The sequence below is a fragment of the Ictidomys tridecemlineatus genome, chromosome 3 (genome assembly GCF_052094955.1).
Source record: "Ictidomys tridecemlineatus isolate mIctTri1 chromosome 3, mIctTri1.hap1, whole genome shotgun sequence".
NCBI lineage: Eukaryota > Metazoa > Chordata > Mammalia > Rodentia > Sciuridae > Ictidomys > Ictidomys tridecemlineatus.
Genome location: NC_135479.1, coordinates 18528227 through 18543823, shown reverse-complemented (window position 1 = coordinate 18543823; position 15597 = coordinate 18528227). Strand labels below are relative to the sequence as shown.

General features: G+C 46.2%; 1 non-coding gene across 1 annotated transcript; it reads right to left on the bottom strand.

The window, feature by feature from the left end:
• Nucleotides 1-1043: 1043 nt before the first annotated feature.
• On the bottom strand, nt 1044-1116 carry Trnaa-ugc (transfer RNA alanine (anticodon UGC)). Its single transcript has one exon. It is a non-coding gene; the product is annotated as a tRNA-Ala (tRNA).
• Nucleotides 1117-15597: the final 14481 nt, after the last annotated feature.

Genomic DNA, 15597 nt, shown 5'->3' with positions numbered 1-15597 from the left:
ACCCTCAGCAACTTAGCAGAACCCTAAGCAAGACCCTGTCTTGAAAAATATAAAGGGCTGGGATATGGCTCAGTGGTAAAGCATCCCTGTGTTCAATCCCAGGACCAAAAAATAAAAAATTAGAAAAACATAAATCATATGACATCACTCCTATGAGTAAGATCCGTTGTGACTTCCCTGTGTGTGTGACGTTCACTCCCTACTCAGGGCTCTGCCTGTCCTCTGTTGGCCTCCCTCTTGCTGGTCCCCAAGTGCACAGGTCTTTCCTGCCTGGATGCTCCTCCCAACCTCCCTTTGGCTGCTCCTTCTCATCACTCAGGCCTCAGGTCCAATGTCACCCTCACAAAAGCCCTCCTTTGGCCACCAATTGGACATAATCCTAGCCACTCCATAGCTGTGTGTCAGGAAAATCAGAATGTTCTGTGTGTGAGAGAAAATTCAAAATCTTAGCAGATTAAGCAAGATAGAAATTTATTTCTCTCTGATTTAAAAGTCTGCAGGTAGTTGGTCTTGGGATGCAGGAGTGTTCTGCATTTCCTTCAATCTTGTGACAGCTTCAGCAAGTGCCTTTCTCCTCATGTTCCAGCATGACTGCCTGAGCTTCAGCCACCACCTCTGCATTCCAGCTAACACGAAGGAGAAAGGAGGAAAGCGGGATTTGCTCCCTGATTTAAGGGCATTTCCTGAGCTGCTTCTGCTTCCACTCTGCTGATCAGGACTTAGACAACTGCACTTTGCTTCAAGGGAGCCTGGGAAATGTAGTTTTATTCTGGGAAGTCCTGTGTCCAGAATCCTATTAGACAGGAAGAAAAGGAGAAGGGAAATTAAACGACATCTAGCCATCTCAGCCAGAATGCTATTACCTGCTAAAATATCCCCCTGACCCTGGGAATCAAACTCAGGGCCACGCACATGCCAGACAAGTGTTCTACCACTAAGCTACACCCTAGCCCTGTCATCTGCTAATTTATCTTTTACTTACCAGCAGATCTCTGGTCATTTATTTGTTCACTATTATCTCTCTTTTTTTTTTTTTTTTTTTTTGGTGGTGCTGGGGATTGAACCCAGGGCCTTGTGCATGCAAGGCAAGCACTCTACCCACTGAGCTATATCCCCAACCTCTCATTCTCCTTCATTTTCTCCTTCTCCTTCTCCATCTCCTTCTTCTTCTTCTTCTCCCATCTTTGAACCCAGGGGCACTTAACCACTGAGCCACACCCCAGTCCCCATTTTTCTGGAGTTTATTTAGAGACAGGGTCTTGATGAGTTACTTAGGGCCTTGCTAAATTGCTGAGGTTGGCCTCAAACTCTCTATCCTCCTGCGTCAGCCTCCAGAGCCACTAGGATTACAGATGTGCACTACTGCACCTGGCTACTATTATCTTTTGCTACTAGAGCATAAGCTCCATGAGGACAGGTTCTTTGCTATGCTTGTCCAGAACTGCACATCCAGTGCCTAGGCACAGAGCCCAGCAAAAAAAAAGTAGTCCTTAGGCCCATTGAGGTAGCTTGAGCCTGTAGTCCCAGCTACTTGGGCTGAGGCAGGAGGATCACCTGTCCAGGAGTTTGAAGCCAGACTGGGCTCCAGAGCAAGATCCTATCTCTAAAATATATATGTGTGTGTGTGTGTGTGTGTGTGTGTGTGTGTGTGTGTGTGTGTAAATTAGGCTCTGAATTCTTAATGATTAATGACAATGACTTGAGAAATACATTCTCAACTTCTGCTTTGAGAATGGGTTCAGAGAGTGTATTCAGAGGGTAATTTGAACTCAGAGTACTAGAGTAACCAGTCTAAGGTCAGACAGTTGGCAATAAGGTCAAGATTCAAACTGCGCTCTGACTCCGATGCTCATTCAGTTCTTTCCGCTTCACAGGCTGCTCCTCCAATCTCAGCTCCACCCTGGATCATGTTAGAAGCCAGGAAATGGTCACCGGCAAAGTGCCAGTGCCTCGTCCCTGGGAAATTCCATGCCAGGTTCTCACTTCGTGCATGCCCCTAGCCTCTAAGGGGTCAGTGTGATTCATGGTTGGTTGGGAAAAGTTTCTGTAACCTTGCTGATCCATGGTGAGATGACACAGAGAAGTCACAAAACAAACCTGACACAGTGGCACAGGCCTGTAATCTGGGCTGCTCAGGAGGCAGAGGTGGGAGTATCATTTGAGTCCATAGTTTAAGACCATGAGAGGGTAACATATTAAGACCCCATCTCAAAAAGAAAGAAAGAAAGAAACTCCTACTGGAATTAAGCACTGGACCAGGTTTGGAACTTTACTTGAGCTAATAGGTTTCTTTCTTTGAGACAAGGAAAAAGAGTCTAACTCATCAGGTTTCCCTTTTTACCTTGACCACTAGGAGACTTAGTTTGAGTTAAACACTCAGAGGCAGCTCTAGCCTCAGGTCAGGTGCTGTAGTGAACAGAATGCATGTGATTTGGAACTAGGGACCCTGGACTTGAGTCAGGACCGGTGCTCCTGTGTATAAGACATTCAAACTTCCCTGGACCTTAGGCCACAGGTGGTAAACATATAGCTGCTCCTCCCTGGCCCTTTAGGAGGATTACATGAGCTAATGTCTGAAAGCTGTCTCGAGATGGCTGGGTGCTCCATTAAATGGCCAGCCTTTGTCACATGAAGTAACAGGGCCCACAACTTACCAAAGTTGGGCTGCAACTTTTCTTCTTTTTTCTTCTTTTTTATACAAGGGATTGAACTCAGGGGTTCCTAACCACTGAGCAACATTCTCAGTCCTTTTCATTTTTATTTTGAGTTGCATAGGATCCTGCTAAATGGCAGAGGCTGGCTTTGAACTTGCAATCCTCCTGCCTCAGCCACCCGAGCTGCAGGGATCACAGGCGTGCGCCCCGGCACCTGGCCAACTTTTCATTTTCTAATAGGAAATTCTTTGATGAGAGTCAAGTGGTCAGGGAAGGCTTCAGAAGGGGGCATCTTGATGGATGGTGGAACCCCCTGGTGTCCCTGTATCCCAGCACCATCCCCGTACTCTGCTGGCCTAACCTCCAAGATCACCTCTGCTTTCCAAGCTCTTCTGCAACGGCTGCATCTCCTTCTTCTACCACTTCACCCATCACCGATCCCTCTGTCCCTGGGACTGAAGCACAGTCCACAGGTGGATAGATCAGATCTAGGGTGCCTCTCAAGTCCCCAGAGATTCCGGGGCTTCAAAGGGACAGTCAATCAGCAATTACAGTTCCCTCATTCATTTGTTCAAACCCACAATAGTCACCGGTGAATTGAGTCTCAAAAAAAAAGGCGGAAAGGCTGAAATCCGTGCTCCTACTCCTGCTGAGATGTTATATATTAACCTCTGACCCTCAGAATCCTCACAGATCACAGGGCACAAAGACCACTCCTCCACAGGGCGAGTTGTCTTCACTTCAGAGCCTTATAAATGCTTAATTAATCAGCACAATGCTTGAAGAAAGTGGAGCAGAGAGGTGAAGTAACTTTCCCCAAGTCACACAGCTCCCAAGCTGGAATTAGATGCTGCATTCAGATTTCTGAGGTCCAAAGCTTGGGATAGGGAGACGGAGGGAAAAACCCTCCAGAAAATGACTTTTAGTGGGTGAGGGTTCCAGTTGGAGAGAGCCAGAGTCACACTCAGGGGCTTGGGCTGGGCAGCAGCAGAATGGAAATCCCAGACCACTAGACTGACCATAGCCTGCAGCATTAGCTAGCAGGATTGTGACGGCCCCCGGGCTGTGGGAGGGGAGTCACTGCCCAGGAGCCTCAGACTGTACCCAGTTTTGCCCACTTTTGGCCCAGGCAGCTGGGGACGGGCCTGAGTGTGAGGGGGTGGGGAGGAGAGCCTGGGGGAGGGACCTATAGCTGGGCCTAGCAAGATAGGGGTGACCTGGTGACCAGGGTCTTTATGGCAAAACCTGCTCCCCTTCTGGGCTCTTTCTCATCTCTGCCCTTCCCAGCTCCCTGCTGTGGTCTCCACATTAAGTCCCAATTCCTCCTCTGGCCTGGGGGTGAGCTTGCTCTTGGTCCCCAGCCCTGCCCTGCCAATCAGATCTCCCCTTCACCGGGTTCACTTTTAAACTGAGTTCAGTCCCTTGTGTAGCTCAGCCATCTCCCGGTCTGTGTCTCAGCCCCAGTGCAAGTTACAGGCCCTCCTCTTAGAATCCACTGAAATCTGCGGGGACCCCCACCGCAGTCCTCCTTCCCTTCCTCTGGGTCCCCATGGCCTGCCCGTGAGTCAGTAGGCTTCAGAGCAACCACCAAGTGGTGGGAGCTCAGAACTAGATGTGGAAGGGACAGACGCTGGTTTGCACTGGCTGTCTAACGCCCACCAGAAAGTGCCTTGTACCCTAGGCCCATGCCTTGGAAATACTTAGAACTACCGAGCCACCTCCTCTGCTGTGGGGACCAAATGTCCTCCCCAGGAAGAATCCTGATGCCAGGGCCCAGGGTGAGGAGGTGCCGTCTAGAAGGGCACACTTGGATCCCCTGGCAATGCTTTCTTTTGTACAGGGATTAAACCAAGGAGCGCTTAACCACTGAGCCACATCTCCAGCCCTTTTTATTTTTTATTTAGAGACAGGGTCTCGCTAAGTTGCTGAGGCTGGCTTTGAACTTGCGATCCTCCTGCCTCAGTCTCCCAAAGCCACTGGGATTATTGGCACCATGGCGCTTGGCTTCCCTGGCAACCTTTGCTGTGCAAAGGGAGCCCTGGCATTAAAGAATGCCTCTCCCCACATGCACTTCAATTAAAACCAAACACTGTTAAAATATGTACCGTTGCAGCAGAGATTCCACATGACACCTTAGAGCATGACCCAGGTGATGGGTCAGGCCCAGGTCCCCAGCTCCCTGGCCAGGTCTGGGCAGTGAAGAGAGAGGGCAGGTCGGGGGAGCAGGCTTGCAGGGAAGAATGGGCTCCTGGTGTGTCCATTTCTCCCAGTGTGAGTCTACATAGCAAGATAGCTGCTGGGGCAGCTGAGGACAGAGGAAGGACTTGCAGGAGCTCAGTGTCCATCTCTCCAGTCTTGCCTCTTCTTTATTCTTCCCACCAATCTCCTGGGTTCCCTCTCAGTGGCTGACCCACTCCTCCTCGGGGCAGACAGGTCCCTGTCAGTCCAGGCCTCCCCTCCCAGCCCATGAGGACTCTTTCCTTGCTGGGAAACCTTTCTTTCTGCCTCTGCTAGAGAAGGAGAGAGATGGTTCCCCAGAAAAGGACACACCCTGACTTGAGAGAGAGGGCCCCTCCCTGGGGATCAGCGGCAGACTCTCTTGTCCCTTCTATCTGCTGAGCCAGATGTTTGGGGCCCCAGCCTGACAGCTGATGGCAGAGTCTGTCACAACCCTGGCCTATGGGTGTGTCCTCTACCATTAGTATGTTTTGGGGGGTGTGGTTGAGCCAAGGACTCTGAGCAGTTCTTGCATCTGAACTAACTGTGTGACCTTGAATAAGTTCCCAGAGGTCTCTAAAGTCTCAAGTGTTTTTTTTTTTTTTTTTTTTTGAGAGAGGAGAGGAGAGAGAGAGAGAGAGAGAGAGAGAGAGAGAATTTTAATATTTATTTTTTAGTTCTCGGAGGACACAACGTCTTTGTTGGTATGTGGTGCTGAGTATCGAACCCGGGCCGCACGCATGGCAGGCGAGCACGCTACCGCTTGAGCCACATCCCCAGCCCAAGTCTCAAGTTTTTCACTCCTGGAGAGTAGAACAGCGTGTGGGAAGCCCTTGGTCTAGCACCAGGCACATGGGACGCTTGATGAATAATAGCTATTGACACTTTTTGGAGAAAACCTTAGTCAGCATAGGGGTCTCCTACAGGAGCCCTCCATCGCCATATGCTAGACCCTGAGACCAGTGACCTCTGCCGCCTCATGATTCTTCCAAAGGGGGAGAAGGGAGATGCCCCAAAGCCTGATTGAAAGGAAGGGAGAAGCAAGGTGTCTGGGTCTAGAACTCCTCCTCTGCATCCCGGCTTCTCCTCTTTTGTGAACTGTCTCCAAGAGGAGGCCTGGAGCTGCCCATGCCCAATCCCAGCAGGGAGGTTGAGCTCTAGGGAGACTTTGCAGGGAAACCAACATTCCATCTGTGTGGCTCAGTCTCTGTGGGGTGGGGGAGGCCGATCAGACTCCAGCAGACTTGCCTCAGTGACTCAACTGTCCCTCTAAGGGCCTGGAAGGAGCTAGAGGACCCCCAAGTGCAAGCTCCTCCTCCCTCAGGTCCCTTGTTTCTTTTTGAACACATCTTAGAACAGCCAATCAGGACCCAGAGCCTCAGGCGGGTCCTTGCGAGGGTTCATTTCAGTTAGCTCTTGCCCAGTGGTGCTGACGGGGCCCTGGGAGGGTGGGGTGGGGAGTAGAGCACGTTGTCTTCAGGCCCAGGTCCCTATCTCAGGACCCAATGCTGTCAGCTGTGAGACTTGAGATGTCTTGCCTTGGATAAAAAAAAAAAAAAATACTGAGCCCCACAACAACCTGGGAGAGGAGGTGGGGGCGAGGTTTCCAGTCCTTGCCTCTGTGTATTCTATAGAAATAGGAGGAATGGGATTTCCTCGCCTCCACTTTGAAAAGATGGGGAGTTCCTTCATGTATTCATCCATGGAGCCAATCCACAGTCGTTGATCTTGCACCCTCGTGGACTGGGCACCACGTGGGGAAGGACAAAAGTCAGAAACCCCGGCTGAGGGGCAGGGAGCCTGGGGAGGGAGCCTAGGGGAGCAAGCACACAGTCCTGGGCCTGTGCAGAGAAGGCAGCAGCCCAGGGCCCATGGGGGCCACGAGCCACACCTCCCTTTGACCAGCAAACCCCAGGAGAGAGCAGGGTTTCCCTCGGGTGACTTAGCAGAGAGGTAAACAGTGTCGCAGGTGTGCTGAGGAGGGATGATTGGCAGCTCGGTAGCTCCTGCCATCCCTTCTCCTCCTTCTCAAAAGGCAAAGCCTGGAGAGCAGCTGCTGTGTTCGGCAGCCCCTGCTGGATGGACACCTTCACCTTCTGCCTCATCTGCCCAGCAGGCCCCCTCCAGGGTGTCCACTCACAGCTGGGCTCCTCTCTGCAGGAGGCCATGGCTCAAGCCAACTTCCGCCAACACCCAGAGTGGCTCTCTAATGTATTCCAATGCAAAGGAAATGAGATTCCCAGGACACCTGTGGATTCTCCGTCCTGGGATAGGAAAAAGAAAGTGAGAATGGAACTCAAATATCTAGTTGGTCCCAGGAAGCAAGGGAGCAGCCCAGGATGGCAAGGGAAGGACCGAGAGGGCCAGGTTGACCAGAGACCATTTTCACACCAGGGAGAGGAGACTTAGGCGACCTGACAAACCAGGCACAAGAAGTAGCAGGACCCACAGACAGGGCGCCCAGAGGAGGAAACATGCTTGTCCCCAGGGACAGGCTCCTGCAGGAGCCCAGGGACATGAGATGAAGGTTAAAAAAAAAACAAAAAAACAAGCAAGAACAGAATTGTTGCCTATTTGGTGGCATTGAATTCCTTCTCAACTGTACTCTAAAGGCAGTTTAGATCACTAGAAGTCAACCACTGCCAAAAAAAAAAAAAAAAAATCTTTAGCTTGCTTGATATCATTTCATTTCTTTATTTATATTTATAATATGTTTTAAAATAATTGTATTTGTGTATGTAGGAGTTTAAAGTGTTTAGAAAAATCAGCTGTTATTTCATTATAGAGTGTCAGTGAAGCAGATTCTCTGGAGCCCAGATAACTGAATTCCAGCTAATACCTACCAACTGTATAACCTTAGGCAAGTTACTTTACCTCTCTGGTCCTCAGTCTCAGCTGTACAAGGGGAACCAGGCAGAAACCATAATACATTTTTCATAGTGTTGTGAGGATTGAATAAAGACTGCATGTAAGGTTCTTCAGACAGCGCCTGGCATGTAGTAAAGGTGATACAATATTTTTATTCTCACTTTTCTTCTGGACTGGGGATTGAACCATTGAAATACATCTGTAGCCCTTTTTATTTTTTTTATTTTGAGGCAGGGCCTCCATCTGTTGCCTAGGCTGGCCTTGAACTTGTGATCCTCCTCAACCTCCTAAGTAGCTGGAATTCCTTTATTGTCATTGTTTGGGTAATCCGTGTTTTAAATGTTTGGAAAAAATTTGTCAAATTTCTAAGTGTTAATTTTTATTTTGGGGAATATTAGAGAGATATGGATTGTTTAAAAAGCTATCAAGATTCAAAAAATTCATAAGGTTAATAAATTGGACATGAAACCAAGTTCAGGTAGCAGTGAAGATTTCTCTTCACTCAGCAAACGCCCTGGGATATTGAAAAATGTAATAAATCTCTCCCCTCCCCCAGCACCTGTCAATTTGTCTGTAATGACACCACCTGTCCTCTAGGGGGCGTAGGCTGTTCCTTGCCCCTCGGCATCCCACAGCCCATAAATGAGCGCAAGTACAACCAGACAATGTTAACCCCAGAGCTCCTCCACTTCATAGCTCAACTCCTCAGAAACTACTGGTCTCCTCTTCCTCGCCTCTCCTTCCGTCCTCGGTCCTAGGCAACTGGCTCCTCTTTCCCCCCTTTCCAAGAATAATCTGCTAGTTGCCATATCCCCTCCATGCTTCCCAGGTCTGCAGCTGGGTTCTCTGTTGCTTCTGACCTATGCAGACTCTCCCTTATTAGAAATATCTGTGCCCGTTTCCCCTCCTCTATCTTCTTGGCTTGCTCATCTTCACATGTTGGTGTTCTCCAAAGCTCCTCCTCACTGTTATCTTCTCCCTTCACATATTCTCATAACCACGGTACCCTGTCTTAGCCAACTACACCCCAATCCACCCATTGCTCAAGTCAGCAACCTGCAAGTCACTGCAGAATTTCTGCCCTACCTGGACAATCATCATGGAACCATCCATTGGCTTCCTTATACCTGGATGACCTTCTGAAGCCCAAATTAGAGCTGGTCATTTCCTGCTGATGTTCAAAGGCTGCTGATGTTCAATTCATTTAGCTTCGAACTTGGAGCTTCTTTCTTTCTCCTCACTTCTTCCCTTCTTTATTAACTTACAAAACTACATGTAGATCCTGTACAATTAGCACAGAGCATGGCATATAGTAAATGTTCAATAAATATTTGTAGAATATGAATGTTGAAAAATAATGATAAGAAGATGGGAGCCGGGTACCATGGTGCATGCCTGTAATCCCAGCAACTAGGGAGGCTGAGATAGGAGGGTTGCAAGTTTGAGGCCAACCTCAGCAACTTAGCAAGGCCCTAAGCAACTTAGTGACACTCTGTCTCAAAATAAAAAATAAAAAGAGCTGGGAATGTGGCTCAGTGGTTAAGCACCCCTGAGTTCAATCCCTGGTACAAAAAAAAAAAAAGATGGGAAGAAGGTATCACGCAGTTCTCAATGGCTCACACTAGAACAATTTGAACAACAAAACAAAGTAGTGCCAGAGAATAAAATGACAACAATTTAGTTCAACAGTCTTAGTTGACACTCTTTTTGATTCTAGAATTGGGCAATGTTTCATTCCTTAAGATAGGATAAGTGTTCCAATGGGCCAAACAGAGGAGATTGGTTTTATTGATGTGGAAAGGCTGAAGAAAGCAGAAACGGGAATAAAAAGTGGATTGGCCGTTTCAAAGTGACTTTCCTTGTAAGATAGGGACAGGTAGAGAGAACAATAGAAAAATAAGTAATTGCTTAACATAAAATTATGTACTTTTTGTAGAGATTTAAGAATGTAAGGATTGGCCTGGGTTGTGGCTCAGTGGTAGAGAGCTTGCTTAGCGTGTGTGAAGCACTGGGTTCAATTCTCAGCACCACATATAAATAAATAAAATATAGGTCCACCAACAACTAAAATTTTAAAAAAGAATGTAAGGATTAAAGATGGAGGAAACTTCATTACCGTGCCAATCGAAACTAACCTATTGGGGAAATTTGACTGTTATTGCTTTCATTCTGATTTCTTGGAAGGTCGGGTAAGCAGCCTAGTTTCAGCTTGGTGATGTGTAACTTGATCATGAGCAACTCCATTTTGATTTTTATGCAGATCTGTTGGGCCTAATGAATGAGTTTAGGCCAACCCAATGGCCTCTTATAGTTTTTTCTTTCTTCTCTTGAGGTGCTGGGGATTGAATCCAAGGCTTGTGCATGCCAGGCCAGCTCTCTGCCTCTGAGCTATATTCCCAGTCCCTGTTGTAATTTTTATTTAACACTAATACTAGTGTTGGATTATACCCCAAAGTGCAAAATAAATATTAATGAATCCATACTGATATATTTAAGTGATTGGATGAATTAATAAAAGGGAGCAAAGAGACAAATCTCTCATGTAGAAGAATTCCAAAGAATATGCACAGATACACCACCATCAAGGATGGGAAGCATAACTCCCTACTCATTAAGGATACTCTGCACCTAGAGTTCAGTTTGAAAAGTTGTAGGGGGGGGGGGGGCGAGTGTCACTACGGTGACAAACACTAGCTCAGCCCGCAAGCTGGGTCAGCTTCCTTCATCATAAGTTACATTGATGGTATTTCTCTTGATGTGATGGCACAACTCTGTGATCTTTTTTCCTTCTCCTCCCTACCGCCTCTTCCTCCTCCTTCTCCTACTTCTTAGTGGTGCTGGGGATTGTGCTGTATCACTGAGCTACATCCCCAGTGCGTTTGAGGCAGGATCTCCCCAAGTTGCCAAGGCTGGTGTCCTTCCTCGGCTTCCCTAGTAACCCGACTATAGGTGTGAGCGGCTGCGCCTGGGGTCTAGGCTCTGTCATCTTTCTCCTCAGAACACATAACCCCAGTCTAATCATTAGAGAAACATCAGACAAATTCCACTAGAGCTGTCTGATGTTCCGTTCTAGGTCCACTTGGCAAGTTGACAGTATCCCATTATTCAAATGCTACTCTAGGTGTTGCAGGGGAGGTACTCGAGATTGGCATCTATAACCCACTTCAAGTACAGAGAATTATCCTTGATATTCGGGGTGGCCCTTGTCCAAGCAGTTACCAGGTCTTAAGAATAAAACAGGGTTTTCCCTGAGGAAGATGCAGTTCTGCCAGGTTCTAACTTGCTGGCCTGCCCTGTGGATTTTATACTTGCCTAACCAGCCCCCACAGTTGAGTAAAACTGCCTCCTTGGCAATAAAGGAGTCAATCTTGGGCTGGGGATGTGGCTCAAGCGGTAGCGCGCTCGCCTAGCATGCGTGCGGCCCGGGTTCGATCCTCAGCACCACATACCAACAAAGATGTTGTGTCCGCCGAGAACTAAGAAAAAATAAATAAATGTTAAAATTCTCTCTCTCTCTCTGTCCCCCCCCTCACTCTCTCTTTAAAAAAAAAAATAAATAAATAAAATAAAGGAGTCAATCTCAATAGAAGGACAGATGATAGATATAGACAGACAGACAGACAGATCAGAGGCACTCTCCTCTTCCTCACTTCTCATTTTCTCTGCTGCCTGAAGCAGCCAAACTTCTCAAACTTCTCTCCTATCTCACTTTTGGAATTCGATACTGGAGATTGAACCCAGAGGTGCTCTATCACTGAGCTAAATCACCAGCCCTTTTTATTATTATTATTATTATTATTATTATTATTATTATTATTATTATTTAATCCTGGGACAGGATCTCCCTAAATTGAGAAGATTAGCCTCACATTTGTGATCTTCTTGCCTAAGCCCCTCTTCCCAGTAGCTGGGATTACTTGAGATTACAGGTGTGCACCCCCTCCCCTCATATCTCTAAACGAGTAATCTGTTAGATGTCAAATCTAATGGACAGTCCCCAGAGTTGGATAACTTTAGAAAATTAATTAATGTAATAATCCACATGAACATGAACAAAGAGTAAAAACCACACATCGATCTCAGAAATAGAAAAAGCATTAATAAAAATAATCACTCATTAATGATTAACACTTAGAGCAAACTAAGACTAGAAGGGAACTTCTATAACCTGTTAAGGAAAAGAGTTGAGGGTGTAACAGTGGTACAGCCCTTGCCTCTCATGCACAAAGCCCTGGATTCCATCCCCCAGAATGGTAACCCCCCAAAAAAATACACACACACATACACACACACACATATGTGTATGTATATGCAGATACACACATATATTACCAAACATCACATAATATTGAAATGTGTCCTTCTGAGGTGAGACATAGGACAAAGATCCTCACTGTTGGAGGAGGGGAGGACAAACCTGTTATTTGAAATGTCCCAATTGTATAGGAAAATCCAAATGAAATTTTGTTATGGTTTGGATATGAGGTATCCCCAAAAGCTCTTGTTAATGCAGAAACATTCAGAGATATAATGATTAGATTATAAGATTGTCCCTAAAGAGTCCATCCAGGATGTACTGACTGGGGAGTAACCATAGGTAGGTGGGGCATGGCTGGTGGAGGTGGGTCACCGGGTTGTGCCCTGGAAGGGTCCTTCTTCCCTGTGGCCCATCTCATTCCACTATGTGCCTCCTCCTCCCCACCCCACGCCGGCATGCGCTTTCTCTCTCTCTCTCTCTCTCTCTCTCTCTCTCTCTCTCTCTCTCTCTCTCTCTCTCTCTCTCCCCCCTGCCACAAGGGGAGCAGCTTTCCTCTGCTGGATGCTTCCTATGATGTGCTGCCTCACCTTGGCCCCAGAGCAATGGAGACCACCATCTATGAACTGAGACTCTGATAGTGGATTATAGATATCTAAATTGTTCTTTTCTTTTTTTATTTTTTATTTGTTCTTTTTAGTTAGTGACAGTAGAATCCATTTTGATATAACTATACAAGCATGGAATAGATCTTAGTCTAATCCAGGACCCAGTGCCTCTCCTTACCCTCCCCTTTCTTTCCCTCCCCCTGCTCCCTTCCCCCTATTGATCTTTCTGCCATTTATCCATAATTATTGTTTTTCTTTTACTTAATGTCTTTTGGATGTACATGATGGTGGGATTCACTGTGGTGTATTCATATATGTACACAGGAAAGTTTTGCCATCCATTCCACTGTCTTTCCTTTTCCTGTCCCCCTCCCTTCCCTTCATTCCAATCCACTGAAACTTCTATTCTCCCTCCCCAGTTATTGTGTGTTAGCATCCATATATCAGAGAAAACATTTGACCTTTGGTTTTTGAAATTGGTTTATTTCACCTAGCATGATATTCTCCAGATCCATCCATTTACCAGCAACTGTCATAAAGTCATTCATCTTTATGGCTAAGTAATATTCCATGGTGTATATATGACACATTTCCTTTACCCATTCACCTGTTGAAGGGCACCTAGGTTGGCTCCATAGCTTTGCTATTGTGAATTGTGCTGCTATAAACATTGATGTGGCTGTGTCACTGTAGTATGCTGATTTTAAATACTTTGGATATATACCAAGGAGTGGGATAACTAGGTTAAATTGTGGTTCCATTTGTAGTTTTTTAAGGAATCTCTGTTTCAGTCAGCTTTTTCATTGTTGTGACTAGAAGACCCGATCAGAACAATTGTAGAGGAGGAAAAGTTTACTTGTGGGCTCACAGTTTCAGAGGTCTCAGTCCGTTGACAGCTGGCTCCATTCCTTCAGGTCTGAGGTGAGGCTGAACCTCATGGCAGGAGAGTACGGTGGAGGAAAACAGCTCAGATGATGATCAGAATCAGAAAGAGAGAGAGAGAGAGAGATCTCCATTGCCAGATAGAAAAATATACACAAAGCCACACCCCAAAGGCCCCACCTCCTCCAGCCACACCCCACTTGCCTTCAGTTACCACTCAAATAATCCTATCAGGTGATTAATTCACTGATTGGGTTGAGGCTTTCATAATCCAGTCATTACTCCTCTAAACCTTCTTGCATGAGTTTTTGGGGGACATGTCTATCCAAACTATATCAATCTAAAATATAACAATCTCCATATTGCTTTCCAGAGTCTAAATTGTTTTTGTTGGGTATTTTGGTCAAAGAGATACAAAAGCTGATGAAAACAAACCTTCAGATAAATTATTTGAACTTACAGAAATGTTTAGTAAATTAGCAAAGTCAGTTTAAAAATTAATTACAGAAAAAGACAAACAACTCAATTAAAAATGGTCCAAAGAGTTGAACAGAGTTTCTCCAAAGAAGATGTACAAATAGCCAGTAAGCACATGAAAAGATATTCAACTACATCATCAGCTATGAGGGAAATGCAAATCAAAACCACAATAAAGGTTCGAGGCCAATCTCAGCAATTTAGCAAGACCCTGTCTCAAATTAAAAAAAAAAAAAAAGGGGAGTGGGGATGTGGCTCAGTGGAAGAGTGCCCCTGGGCTCAGTCCCCAGCACCCCACCACCACCCCCCCAACACACACACACACACACCCACCACAAATCTACAATCACCCTGAAAAGAAACCCTGTACCTGTCACACCCCATAGGCTACCACTATTCTACTTTCTGTCTCTATAGATTTGTCTCTTCTGGACATTTTATATAAATGAAATCATACAATCTAAGATTTTTTTTTTTGGTGACAGCTTTTAACTTACCATAATATTTCCAAGATTCACCCATGTGTAGTGCGCATTAGTACTTCATTCCTTTTCACTGCACATGCCGTTGTATGACTATAATACACTTTGTTTATCCATTAATTAGCTGATGGACTTTCGTGAACTGGTATAATCCTGTAGACTATGGATTGTGATGAGTTATTCCTGAAGGGTCTGAGTCTCTGGTTTCCATACCAACCCCAGTCATGGTTTGGGGGCAAGTGTTCATTCCATTGCCATCAGGCACCACATCTACAGGGCCCCAGTGAATCCCCTGAGTTCCAGACATACTCTTCCTTGCTCCTATTACAGAGCAGAAATCTTATCTCCTCATGAGAATCAGGGTCTATTGCCAACCACAAAATGACCTCTAGTTCACAGTGAATACTGTCTCTCTTTTTTTTTTTTTTTTTGGTACCAGGGATTGAACTCAGGGTCACTTGGATACTGAGCCACATTCCCAGCCCTGTTTTTTGTATTTTTATTAGAGACGGGGTCTCACTGAGTTGCTTAGCACCTCGCTATTGATGAGGCTGGTTTTGAACTCACAATCTTCCTGTCTCAGCCTCCTGAGCCACTGGGATCACAGGCGTACCCCACCGTGCCCAGCAGGGCATCTTTAAGGACAATACGGAACCCCAACTCCAGATACATGGGTAGGGCCCATGTATCTTATAGTCATGTGAAACATCTCCTTTATTATAAAGTGAGTTTTTTACTCCAATGTGGGCTTACCAGACACTCCCCAAAGCATCTTTATGAATCAAAATTAGAATCTGCTGGGTTATAAGTGCTTAGGTAGCAGGGACATTTACATCTTGACCTAGACATGAAATCCTCTCTTATTGGGGACCACACTCAAAACCAGCAGCCTTTTATATTACCTGATAAATAAGCGGGAGCAGTATTTTCATGTGTGGCATATGCTGTCTCCAAAATCTGAAGGGACCCACCTCTGCCTCAGTGGCAGTAAGTACCTGGTGGTGCCAGACCACAGGAACCCTTCAGATTTCACAAAGTCCCTTGAGTGTTCGTAGGATTTATTCTTGTTGGCGCATCCAGAGTGTGTGCTGCTTCCTGCTCTCCAGGTTTGATTAACTCAGTGTCACCAATACAGTAGATCAGTGTGATGTTCT